Below are 13,643 nucleotides of genomic sequence, written 5' to 3' on the forward strand. Positions count from 1 at the left end.
GTATTTTTAGGTTTAATAGGAGTCTTAAGCTTAGGATACGTTTTTATGGTGAGCGTCGTCGGTATGAAGACGCCTTCAGAAAACGAAGGTGTTTCTGCAGCACCGACATCTCTTTCAGCAGTGTCATCGGTAGGGGCTAAACAAAATGGCTGCATCGGCCTAGTACTCTCAGCCAAAAGCTCCGAAGCAGTCTCAGGTTCCAGATCTGCGGTAGTCAGGGGCTGCGTTGGAGCCTCACTGAAGACCGGTGAACCGGAGACCGGTCCAGCCGAGGCCTCGGAGTCTGGCTTGGGCCTAGGCTGCCTGTCCTTATCCTTGTGTTTTTTGTGCATGCCGGTAGTTGGTTGCTCCGACGGCATTGTGTAGTTAAATTTTCTACCGAAGTAGTGTCGTGCGAAATCAAAGCGTCTTTTTATAGTACGCTTATTAAACCTAGCACAAAAACGACAACCAGTGACGTCGTGGTCTGGGCCTAGGCAAGGTATGCAGTAAGAATGAAAATCCTTATGAGGTATTTGCTTCCCACAAGAAATACAATTGTTAACTTTTTCTGACATTGGTCTGAGGCAAGAAAAGTTTCCCCAACGGGGTACTTAGCTTTATTGAAGACTTCGGATCTGAAATTCGACTTTGAAAATCTCAGGAGTCGGCTGACCGGCACTTGCGAACTGCTTCTGCTTCGGGCACCGCGTGGCAAGAAAGACTGAAGAAAATGGCGTCGGATGCATTATTTATACCCCTGGCGCACTGACGTCAGGGAAGAAGTGATAGCAACAGACACCGGGCCAAGACTTTGGAATTCCGGCCGACTGCGGGACCGCCTGATGACAGGATAACCCAAGTGTGATGACTGCAGCAGGGTAACACGATGAACATCAAGGGGTACCAGTGTTGCCTGGGCCAGTTTCAGGCAATGAGGATAGCCCTTAGCCCTTCCTCCCTGATCTGTAAAGGTACCCTGGGAATCATAGGCAAGGGAGGGAAGGCATACACAAACAGGTTACCCCAGTGAAAGGACAGTGTGTCCACCTTCCAAGCTTGTGGCTGGAACTCCCAGGAGCAGAACCTGGTCAATTGTCTTAGCTATAGATGCAAAGAGGTCTACCTCCGGCACCCTCCAGAGGTGCATGATGCTCAGGAAGGTCTCCTTGTGTAGCTGCCATTTGTGGGGGTTCAGGACATTTCTGCTGAGGAGGTCTGCCACGGTGTTGTACTCCACTGAAATGTACTGGTCTATCAGATGTAGTTCCATCATTAAGGGTGTCTGCCAGATTAGCATGGCTAGGCAATTAAGGGAGAAGGAGTGTGTTCCCCCTGCTTGTTGATGTACCACATGACCGTGGTGTTGTCTGTTTTGATCAAGAGCACTCCTGGTCTGAGGTGGACCTTGAAAGCTGTTATAGCCCTGTGGACTGTCATAATTTCCTTCAGGTTGATGTGGAGGGCTAGATCCCTCTGATCCCAGGTACCCTGAGTGCATGTGTCTCCTAAGTGAGCCCCCCAGGCTGTGTCTGAGGCATTTGTGGTGATGGTCCGGCCTCGGGGAAGGGTGATAAAGGGTAGGCCCCTGTTCAGGGTACAGACTTCTGCACACCATACAAGTTCCTTCCTTAAGCAGGGAATCAGAGGCAGATGGTGTTCCAGTGACTGAGGGTGTTGGCACCATAGGTTTCTGAGGTACCACTGTAGTTATGACACCAACAGGATGCCGGATGCCATGTACCCAAGTGCTTGCAGGATCTTCCTTGCTGTGAGGTGTGTCCTGTGAGCTAGCTGGGAAAAGTAGAGAGGGAGAAAGCTCTACTTTCCTGGAGAGAGGAAGGCTCTTTGGATAGATGTGGCCAGGAGAGCTCCTAAGAAGATTATCTATTTTGTGGGCTGGAATTTGGATTTTTTTCCTGTTTATGGTAAATCCTAGACAGGTTAGGAGGGTTTGGACAAAAGTGAGGTCCTGCGGGAGTTTTTCCTTGGTGTCCGCCTGGATGAGACAGTCATCCAGATAAGGGTAAATTTGTATGTGCTTGTGTCTGCAAAAGGCAATAACAGGAGTCAGGCATTTGGTGAAGAGTCTGGGAAGCAGTAGATAAGCCAAAGGGCAGAACAGAGAACTGAACGTGCTCTGAGCCTGCTCTGAAGCATAGGAAACTCCTGCAGGACTCCCTTACGGGGAAATGGAAGTAAGCATCTTTCAGATCTAGGGTCACTACCCAAGCATTTGGTGTCAACATTGGTAAGAGTTTTTTAAGGGTTAGCATTTTGAATTTTGGCACTAGGAGGAACAGATTTAATGTGGATAGGCCTAGAATAGGGTGCCAGGTGCCCTCTTTTCTGGGTACTAGGAACAACCCTGAATAAAACCCTTCTCCCACTTGTTCCTCTGGTATTGGTTCCACTGGCCCTTGAGCACAGATTTTTTGAATCTGGCAGAGGGCCTCTGTCCTCTGATTTGCTGGTATGTCTGGATAAAGTACAGTTGTGTACACTTACCATAAATGCAGATGTTCGAGTGTATTCACTGTTGCAGTCATCACATTTGGGTTATCTGCTTGCAGTAGCCCTCAGTTGGCCTGATTATCAAAGTCTTGGGTCCTGCGTCAGTTGCTGTCTCATCTTCCGTGACGTCAGGTAGTCAGGGGTATAAAGCATGCAGCCGACACCATTACATCAGTTTTTCTTGCCCCAGATGTCAGGTGCCCCCCTAATGGGAAGCAATTAAATATAAATATGCAAGGTTATACCTCCAACAAAAAAGCAAATACACCAAAAAGCTTTTAAGCATAGTAAAGAAGAATAGAGGTATAGCCAAAAGAAGTCAGGGGGCTGGAGGGAGGGAAACCAGGACTGCAACAGTGAATACACTCAAACATCTACATTTATGGTAAGTGTATACAACTGTAGTATGTTCTTCATGTTTCACTGTTGCTGTCATCACATTTGGGTAGACTCCCAAAGCTAAGGATGGGAGGAGGAATTTAGATAGCATTAGGACCAGCTATAAGGCCCTGCAAGACTGCAGTGGCAAAGCCAGCTCTGGATTTAGAGAAAACTGGCAAATGGTAATGCTTGGTGAAAGTATGTACAGAACGCCAGGTAGCAGCTTCTAGGATGTCTCTGGTAGAGACACCTCTGAGAAAGGCTGTACAGGTAGATGCGGCCCTGGTTGAAAGGGGTCTAAATCCCCTGTGGGGTAGATTTTCCATGGTGCTTATAGCAGAAATGAACGCAATGGCCTATCCATTTAGAAATGGTTTGCTTTAAAATGGCCTTGTCCTCTGCCCCTGCAGCAAATGCCACCAGCAGTTGTTCAGATTTCCTTTGAGGTTTAGTCCTGTCCAAGTAAAATCTAAGTTGTCTGTGCACATCTAAGGAGTGAATTATTCGTTCCCCTTTGTTCTGTGGATTAGAAAAGGAGGTTGGAAAATGAATGGACTCATTAAGAGCCACACTGGATACTACCTTAGGCATGAAGGTGGGATTGGTCCTGAGGGACACCCTGTCCGCATGAAAGATGATGAAAGGCTCCACTGCCATAAGGGCCTATAATTCAGATACCCTTCTTGCTGAAGTGACTGCTAAAAGGAAGGCTGTTTTCCAAGAAAAGAATTTTACATCTGCACTTGCAGCTGGCGCAAAAGGAGGTAGAGTGAGTTTTTCCAATACAAAGTTAAGGTCCCAGACAGGAGTTTGGGCTCTCATGGGTGGTCTTAAGTTTTTGGCCCCTCTGAGGAACTGCTTGAGCAGTGGATGAAAGAAGAGGATTGTTCTGTGTTGTAATGAGCTGAAATGGCTGAGGCATGAATTTTAATGAAAGAAAAAGAAAGGCCCTTGTAAAGCATCTCAGTTAAGTATTGAAGAATCTGAGGTAAATTGGGCACTGCTGTGCCCATCCCTTGAGTTTGGTTCCAGGCACAGAATCTTTTCCATTTTTCAGCATAAGATTTTCTAGTACTAGGCCTCCTTGCCTCCAAAATGACATCCAACACTTGTTTACGGAGGGATGGTAATGGAGAGGTTAGGTAATTAACCAGGCTGCCAGGTTCAGGGTTTGAAACTGAGGATGCAGAATCCGGCCCTCCTGCTGTGACAGCAGGGTAGGGGTCTGAGGCAGGTGCCACGGAGCCAGCACTGACACTGCGCAAGAGAGGGTACCCAGTGTTGGCGTGGCCAGTCTGGTGCAATCAGTATCATCCTTGGTTTGCCCTGTTTGATCATTAGTAGTACTCTGGAGAGGAGAGGCAGAGGAGGAAAGGCATAAACTGATAGATTTTTCTAGCTGAAGGACGGGACATCCACTTTCCAAGCTCGTTTGTGTGGAGTCCTTGTGCAGAATTTGTCCAATTGGTAGTTCTGGTGGGAGGCACACATGTCTATATCTGGGCTCCCCCATTTGTTTATCAACATGTTGAAAGTCTTTGGTTCCAGTTTCCACTCATGTGGGTCCATGAGATTTCTGCTTAGTTCGTCTGCCAGTGTATTTAGTTTTCCTGGCAGGAATTGAGCCTGCAGATTCACTTGGTAGCTCAAGGCAGTGTTCCACAGAACCATGGCTAGTCTGCAGAGGGGGTATGAATGGGTACCCCCCCTTGCTTGTTTATATACCACATAACAGTGGTGTTGTCCATCTTTACCATTAATTGTCCGGGAAGAATGTGGTCCTTGAAGGCTGTCAGAACATTCTGTACAGCTAACATTTCTTTTTGATTGATGTGCAGGTGCATTTGACTTGGGTTCCATTTGCCCTGAATGCACTTCCCTGCCAGGTGAACCCCCCATGCATAGTCTGATGCATCTGTGGTTAGGGTTTGGGCAGCAGGGGGTAGAGTGAATGGTAGTCCCTTGTTTTGGTGGCAGGCTTCTGCACACCAAAGGAATTCTAACTGTAGGCAAGGTATGATAGGAATCATTGATTTTAGATCCTGAGAATGTTGTCACCATAGGCTTTTTAGATACCGTTGTAGTTTCCTCATATGCAGTCTTGCATATGGAATTAGGAGAATGCAGGAGGCCATGAACCCCAAGGCTTGCAGAATTTGCCTTGCAGATAGCAGGGTTTTGTGGCCATTAGTTTGAAGTAAGTTGTCAAATGAATTTATTTCTCTGGCGTGAGGAAAGCCATCTGGGAAGTTGTGTTCAAGCTTGCTCCAAGGAATATAATTTGTTGACAGGGTACAAGATGCGATTTCTTTTAGTTTATGGTGTACCCCAGATAAGTTAGTACATTTTGTACAAATGCCAGATGATTCAAAAGTATGTCCTGGCTTTCTGCCTGAATTAGACAATCGTCCAGGTATGGGTATATCTGAATATTTCTTTGCCTGCAAAATGCAATGACTGGAGGTAGGCACTTTGTGAATACCCTGGGTGCTGTAGATAAGCCAAAGGGCAGTGCAAAGAACTGATAGTGCATGTAGCCTGCTTTGAAGCGTAGGTATCTTCTGCAAGATTCCCTGATTGGGATGCGCAGGTAGGCTTCCTTTAAATCCAGTGTTGCCAACCAGGCATCCTTACCTAGCATAGGAAGCAACTGGTGAAGAGTTAATATCCTGAATCTTGGGATTACCAAAAAGGTGTTTAGGATAGAAAGGACCAGGATAGGACGCCATGAGTCGTCTTTTCTGGGTACCAGGAAAAGTCTTGAGTAGAAACCTTGTTCCTTTTTCTCTTCTGGTACAGTCTGGATAGCCCTTATGCTTAAGAGAGAGAGTACTTGCTTTTGAGTCTCTGCCCACTGATTTGGGGGTAGATCTGACCAACCGTTTGGGGTTGGTAACGTGTGGAAGTGAAATCTGTATCCTTGGAAAACCCATTTATCCTGGGTAATGAGTTCCCAGTTTTTTGCCTGCAGAGCAAGCTTACCCCTAAAGGAGCAGTCAGTTGAGAAGTGCTTGGAAGTTTTAAAGTTAAGTCATTGAGACAGCTTACCATAGGGGGAAGTCTTACTACTCCCTGATTTGGAAGTGGGAGCCCCCCACTGCTTAGTCCTGTGTGTACCCTGGGGCTGAAGCCTGGGTGTTCTGCTGGTTCTGGGTTTGGACTGAGAAGGCCAGGAAGAGGCAGGAAAGGACCAATTCTTAGAGGGCCAATGCCTACTAAATCTTGGAGGCTGTACTTGAAGGAAATATTTAACAGTTTGCATAGATTTAGCTTTTTCCTCCATCTTTTTAAGTACTTCTTCAGCTTTGTTGCCAAACAGGCAGTCCTGATTTAAGGGAGCATCCAACAATTTAGCTTTAACATGGTCTATCAAGGATTGTTCCTTAAGCCAAGCAAGTACAGACCCAGTGACAGCAGTCCTGCAAGATGCCTCTAGTGAATCAAAACCACATTGCAAAGTATGTTTTCCAACTTGTGCAGCAGAATGCATTCAATCCTGTAAATCCTTATTTTCAGCACAGTCAGGAATCAACATCATTTCTGTTTAAGCAATCCAATAATATGCTGCTGATTCTTTAACATATGAAACTGGCAGTTTAAAGCCCTAATGGCCAAGGTTGCAGAAGTGTATACCTTCTTACCCCATCTATCCAGCGTCCTGGAATCTCGATCAGAGAGAGTAGAATTTTTGGCAGTAGTAGCCTTAATGCCCTTGGGTCCCTGTGAAATGGTCTCAAGATCCGCAGTAGGATTTTTGAAAAGGAACTTGTGAGAGTCGGGAATCCTGTAATATCTATCAGGTTTTCTGGGAGCAAAAGTTTAAAGAGTCAGGGGCCATGCTAGATTCAGAGAAGGCATCATCAACAATGTCTAGAACAGGAGGGATAGCTAAAGGCCTGTGTTGGGTCAGGAGTAAGAAATTCCTAAGCCTCTTTTTAGAATCAGAGTAACCCTGGCTTGCCCAGCGAAAATGCTCCCTAAGAGTATGCAAGGTTTCACCAAAAGTGAAATCCTCTGGAGGGGAAGCAGAGGGAATACAGTCCTCTGAATCAGAATCCTCATAGGTAGATAAGGGTAAATCCTGGTCATTAGAGGAAGCAGAAATTTCAGAATCCTGATCAGAAGTATCATAAGCAAATTCAGTCCTAGGTCTCTTAGAGGGGGAAGGTTGGCTTCCCCTGATTAAAGTAATAAGGTCTTCAGCCATTCTTTTCATTTGTTTTTTAGGCATAGAGGCCTGACCATGTGGTCTGGGTGTCGGTTTTCTAGGCATGGTTCGAGTTTTAGGCCTTGAAGAGGAAGATGGCGTCTGTTTAATATGCAAGTCAGTAGGCCTGAATACACCCTCAGAAGCCAGTGCCTGCACAGCAGCTCCAGACCCATCCAAGGTAGAGACATCCACAGGTTCCACAGTTGAAGCATCTCGCGGCATACCGGACTCCGAATGGGTCTCAGTAGAGGCCTACGAATCTGAAGCAGCGGGTATCAGGGGCTGCGAAAGCACCTCACTGAGTACCAGAGACCTGGCGACTAGCATAGGAGAAGCGTAGTCAGCAGCTTTGGACCTATGCGGCTGTCTCTGTCTTTGCGTTTTTTCAGAATGTCTGTAGTCAGGTGGCTTACCGAAGACATATCTGGATAATTGAACAGAGTACCAAAATATTTAGAAGTGTAAATATACCGACGACAAATAGTTTGTTGTTTAAATAAGGCACAAAACCGACAACGAGGTACTTCGTGGTCAGGGTCTAGGCAAGGAATACAGTATGAATGAAAATCTTTGCAAGGTATTTGCTTTCCACAAGAAATACAATTATTGACTTACTGACATCGGTTTAGAGCAAGAAAAAGTTTCCCCAATGGGGTACTTGGCTTTAGTTGAAGACTTCGGTTCTGAAACTCGAAAATGAAAATTTCAGGAGTCGTCCGACTGGCACTTGCAAACTGCTTCTGCTTCGGGCACCACACAGCAACAAAGACTGATGTAATGGCATTGGCTGCATGCTTTATACCCCTGACTACCTGACGTCACAGAAGATGAGACAGCAACCGACGCAGGACCCAAGACTTTGATAATCAGGCTGACTGAGGGCTACTGCAAGCAGATAACCCAAATGTGATGACTGCAACAGTGAAACATGAAGAACATCCTGAAAATCTTGGGTTCTCTTTGAAAGAGAATCTGTATCCTTGGGAAATGATGTTTAGGACCCATTAATGTGCTGTGATGGTTTGCCACTTGTGCATGAATAGGGACAGCGTTCCTCCTAGCCTGTGGGGGGGGGGGCAGAGGGAGAAGGGGAGTCATTGTGAGTTCTTAGGGTAAGGAGTGGACTTGGAACTCCCTTGACCAGGAGTGGTAGAGGTCCACTGTCTAGGCCTCTGCTGGCTTTGGTGCTGTTGCCTGGAGGGCCTATCTCTGTGTCCTTTCCTTTGCACAGTCTTCGCTTGGGCAGGAAAGGACCAGTGTTAGGGTTACCACCTGTCCCACTTTGTGAGGGACAGTCCCTCTTTGAGTAGTTGTGTCCTGCAAAAAATTTGAAAAAAATGGCAAATGTCCTGAGATTTTAGGACAAAAATATTTCCTATATTTTCTTTAATAGCTGCATAAAACAGCTATTTTGTATCTGAAACACTTAAATGTTATAAGAAACAGAATAAGCAACTAAAATGCTACAAGAATAAGCTTTTATTTTGACAAAAAAGGGAAGTTCTGCCCTTTGTACTGGCTGTGGGTATGTTTTGCCATGCAAAATTTGACGTTTCTACAAAAAATGTCCCACTTTGGGCATTTGAAAAGGTGGCAACCCTAACCAGTGTTTAGTTGTAAAGTTCCTGCTGAATCTGGGGGGGTTTGTACCTGCAGAAAGTCATTGACTTGGCCTTATCTTCCATTTTCTTAATTACCTCCTCTGCGTTAGGGCTGAAAAAGATGTTATGTACCTACCATAACGTTCCATGTTAGTTGTCTTCTTCTCACCTTCTTTCTTGCTGGTTGGGTTCGGAGCCGATCCTCTGCTCTGACTCGGCCATCTTCAAAAGCTCGAGAGCTGCTTACTGGCTCGAGGCCCCCTATATCCCATGATGCCTGGCACTAGATACCCAGATCTCGTTTGGTAAGTCTAACTGCAGACATAATAAGAAAGGAATCCTATCCTAGAATGCATAAATCCTACTGGAGAGACTACTAGTTGGAAAGGAATAGCTGGAGAAGACTCAGCCAGTGAAAAATCAAGAGGAACTCTTCTCGGTACACTAGGATAGGGGGATGGAGGGTGGGACGCAAGAAAGAAGGCGAGAAGAAGACAACTAACATGGAACGTTATGGTAGGTACATAACTTCTTTATGTTAAGTTGTCTATCTCGCCTTCATTCTTGCTGGTTGGGACAGCGTCCCTAGCACTTAAAATCCTGGGTGGCTCATTGGAACAGACTCTTAGAACAGTGGAACCAAAATCAGCTCTGCTCCTGGAAACCACATCCAACTTGTAATGCGAAATGAAAGTATGTGGGTTGGCCCACGTAGCCACAGCACAAACAGATTCCATGGGCAACCTAGCCTGAAAGGCCACCGAAGTGGCTAAAGCTCTGGTGGAGTGACCTTTTGGTTTGACTGGCAATTCTTTATTCCTCAGTTGATATATAAATGTGATGATGGAAGTCAACCACCTGGATAAGGTTAGAAGACCTTGTTTACCCACAGCATAAGACAGGAAAAGTTGGTCTGACTTTCTAATGTCCTCAGTTCTATGCAAATAAAAGCATAGTTGCCTGTGAACATCTAACTGATAGAAAGTACAGTTTTGTACCTACCATAAATGTAGATGTTCGAGGATTCCATTGCTGCAGTCCTGACTATTGGGTATAGTCCGCGTCCAGTCGGCCCGAATACCAGAGTATAAGGCTGACGTCGGTCAGGGCGCATTAGACTGACGTCAGTACGTCAGGGTACTAATGCGCATGACCGACGTCATATCCTCAGTCTTTTCTTGCCCCAGATGTCAGAAGACCCTAAAAGACAAGTCCCAAAAACCTGCACCAAAAACATGTACAATATATACAACAATATATACAAAATATAAGCATGTAAACTCACCTACACAACCACCCCTAAATACAGAGGGAAGGAGGGAGGTAATTGGACTGCAGCAATGGAATCCTCGAACATCTACATTTATGGTAGGTACAAAACTGTACTATGTTCTTCGTCTTCCATTGCTGCAGTCCTGACTATTGGGTAGAATCCCAAAGCAGAGGTAAGGGAGGCTGGCAAATCATAAGGAAGTAGGAGCTGACAACATGCCTTGCAAAACAGCTGTGGCAAAACCAGCCCTAGACTTAGAGTAGATAGGAAGGTGATAATGCTTAGAGAAAGTATGCACTGAACTCCAAGTAGCTGCTTCCAAAATATCCTTAGTTGCCACCAGCCTTAGAAATGCTGTTGAAGTGGCAGTAGCCCTAGTGGAATGAGGCCTAATCCCAGCTGGAATCTCCTTGCCATGATGGGAATAACAAAATGCAATGCAAAAGCCAATCCACCTAGAAATAGTTTGTTTTGACACAGGCTTGCCCTGAGAACTCAAAGCAAAAGAAACAAACAATTGCTGAGACTGCCTAAAATCCTTAGTCCTGCTTAAATAATAACGCAATTGCCTGTGTACATCTAAAGTGTGCAAAATCTTTTCCCCTTTATTTTGAGGGTCTGCAAAAACGTAGGCAAATGAATAGTTTGGTTTAAAGCCACACTAGAAACCACCTTAGGCATAAAAGAAGGATTAGTACGTAATGATACCCTATCCTTATGGAAAATCAAAAGGGCTCTACTGCCATAAGGGCCTGCAACTCAGACACCCTTCTTGCAGAAGTAATAGCCAACAGAAAAGCAGTCTTCCATGACAAGTATTTCAATTCAGCAGTAGCTGCAGGCTCAAAAGGTTGTAGAGTAAGCTTTTCCAACACAAAATTGAGATCCCAAGCAGGAGTAGGAGCTCTACGGGGGTCTTATATTCTTTGCCCTCTAAGAAACTGCTTAAACAAAGGATGCGAAAACAAAGGTGGGTCACAATCATAGTGAGCTGAAATTGCTGCAGCATGAATCTTAATGGAAGAGAAGGACAAACCTTTGTCCAATAATTCAGTAAGATATTGAAGAGCCACACTCAAATTAGGCTCAGAAATCTCCAAATTCTTTGCTGTACTCCAAAATTAAAATCTCTTCCATTTTTCTGCGTACACTCTCCTTGTACTAGGTCTTCTAGCTTCCATAATCACATTTAAAACTTGTTGAGGAAGTTGAGACCTGCTGTGTTTCAACACAGAATATGCCAGGCTGTTAGATGAAGAGAGTGAAGCTTGACATTGAGCAGATGACCGTCCTTCTGAGATAACAGATGAGGAATCAGAGGTAAAGGCCAAGGAGGCTTCTTTACCAGACTCCGTAGTAGTGGGTACCAGTGTTGCCGAGGCCAATCTGGAGCTATCAAAATCATCCTTGGCCTGTCTTGTCTGATCTTTAATAGTACCTTTGGAAGAAGAGGCAGAGGTGGAAAGGCATACACATGAAGGTTTTTCCAACTGAAAGACAGAGCATCCACTTTCCAAGCTGTGTGATGAAACCCCTTTGTGCAATACTTTGGCAGCTGGTGGTTTAGTGGAGAAGCGAACAGATCTATGTCTGGAGTTCCCCATGACACTGTCAGTTTCTGAAATACATGAAGATCCAGTTTCCACTCGTGGGGATCCATGATTTGTCTGCTTAACACATCTGCTAAGGAGTTCTGTGCTCCTGGCAGAAACCTTGCCTGAAGAGTTAATTGCAGGCTGAGCGCAGTCTCCCATAAAATCATTGCTTGCCTGCATAGAGGATAAGAATGTGTTGCCCCTTGCTTGTTGATGTACCACATGACAGTTGTGTTGTCTGTTAGAATCAACACCTGCCCTGGAAGAAGTAACTTCTTGAAAGCCATTAATGCAAACTGGACTGCTAACATCTCTTTCATGTTGATATGTAGATGCTGTAGTCTGGCAGGCCACTTGTCTTGTATCCACTTTCCATTTAGATGAGCTCCCCAAGCAATGTCCGAGGCATCTGTCGTTAAGATCTGACTTGCCTCTGGCCGGGTCACAGAGAGTCCCTTGTTTAGGTGACATTCCTGAGCCCACCACAAGAATTCTTTTTGAAGGCAAGGTATTATTTGAATGACAGTGTCCAAATCCTGGCAGTGCTGTGTCCATACATTTTGAGATACCATTGTAGCTTCCTCATATGCAGTTTGGCATTGGGAAGTACCAGAATACAAGATGCCATGAACCCTAATGCTTGAAGGACTGTCCTTGCAGTCAGCACGGACTGATGAGATAGTTGATGGAAGTAAAGTGACAGACTCTTTTGTTTGTCCGGGTTAAAAAGGCCATCTGGGCTGCTGTATTCAGTCTCACACCCAGAAAGCACATGTCTTGAGAGGGTACTAGACTGGACTTTATTTCGTTCACAGAATACCCTAGGCATCTTAGCACTGCTATAACATATTCCAGATGCTGTAGAAGGTCTTCCTTTTCTTGAGCCAGAATCAGGCAGTCGTCCAAGTAAGGATAGATTTGAATTCCTTGAAGCCTGAAGTAAGCTATCACTGGAGCCAGAACCTTTGTGAATACTCTGGGCAGTAGATAAGCCAAAGGGCAATGCAGAGAACTGATAATGAGAATTTCCAGCTCGAAACCGCAGATACTTCCTGCAACTTAGCCTTATAGGCACATGAAGGTAAGCTTCCTTGAGATCTAAAGTTACCATCCAGTGATCTTTGCCCAGCAGAGGTAAAAGCTGTTGTAACGTCAACATCTTGAACTTGGGAATGTCCAAAAACGTGTTGAGGAGAGATAAATCCAAAATTGGTCTCCACGTGTTCCCCTTCTTTGGTACAAGGAACAGGCGAGAATAAAATCCTAGGCCCCTTTCTGATACAGGGACTGGCTGAATGGCCCCTATGTGAAGCAACTGAGAAACTTGCTTGTGAGCCTCTTTTCTTTGTGGAGGAGGAACGTCTGGCATGCCTTTGAAAGGGGGCATTGTATGGAAACAAAATCTGTAACCGTGGTGAATGATATCCAACACCCATTTGTCTTGAGTAATTAAATCCCAATTTTCTTTGAAAAGAGACAGTCTTCCTCCCAAAGGAGCTGCCAAACGTGAATCTGCTGGCAGCTGAAAAGACAGGTCATTGGGTTTGTTTACGAAAGGACTGACCCCTGCCCTCACCAGAAGTCTGAGCAGGTGAACTCCCTGTTCTAGGCCTAAAAGAACCTTGAGCCCTGCCCCTACCACGTCTAGACCTACCCCTAGACTGGGAATCATAAGCAGGATATGTCCACCCCTTAGCAGGCCAATTTCTACTAAACTTTGGTGGCTGCACCTGCAAAAAATCTTTAACAGTCTGCATAGACTTAGCTTTGTCCTCCATTTTCTTTAAAACTGCTTCCACAGGCGATCCAAACAACACATCAGACTGTAAAGGAGCATCCAAAATCCTTGTCTTAACATGCTCAGCTAAATTCTGATCCTTCAACCAAGCATGCCTGCGAAGAACAGAACTGGTAGCAGCCACCCTCGAGGAGGCCTGTACAGCATCAAAACCACATTGCAAAGAATGCTTACCCACTTGTTCAGACACGTGAACCAAATCCAGCAACTCTTTACATTCAATACCTTCCGCCAAAGCATCCACCTTAGATTTCAATTGTGAAAGGAGATAATTCTGATATTTAAGCATGTG

At 45.3% G+C, this 13,643-nt stretch overlaps 1 protein-coding gene across 1 annotated transcript in view; it reads right to left on the reverse strand.

Annotated features, from left to right (window-relative positions):
- CPAMD8 (C3 and PZP like alpha-2-macroglobulin domain containing 8) overlaps window positions 1-13,643 on the reverse strand; it is a 7,231,600-nt gene that overhangs the window by 4,825,086 nt on the left and 2,392,871 nt on the right. The window lies entirely within an intron of this gene.

This window comes from Protopterus annectens, chromosome 13.part0, assembly GCF_019279795.1.
Source record: "Protopterus annectens isolate FY-2018-M chromosome 13.part0, PAN1.0, whole genome shotgun sequence".
In the NCBI taxonomy this organism is placed as follows: Eukaryota; Metazoa; Chordata; order Ceratodontiformes; family Protopteridae; genus Protopterus; species Protopterus annectens.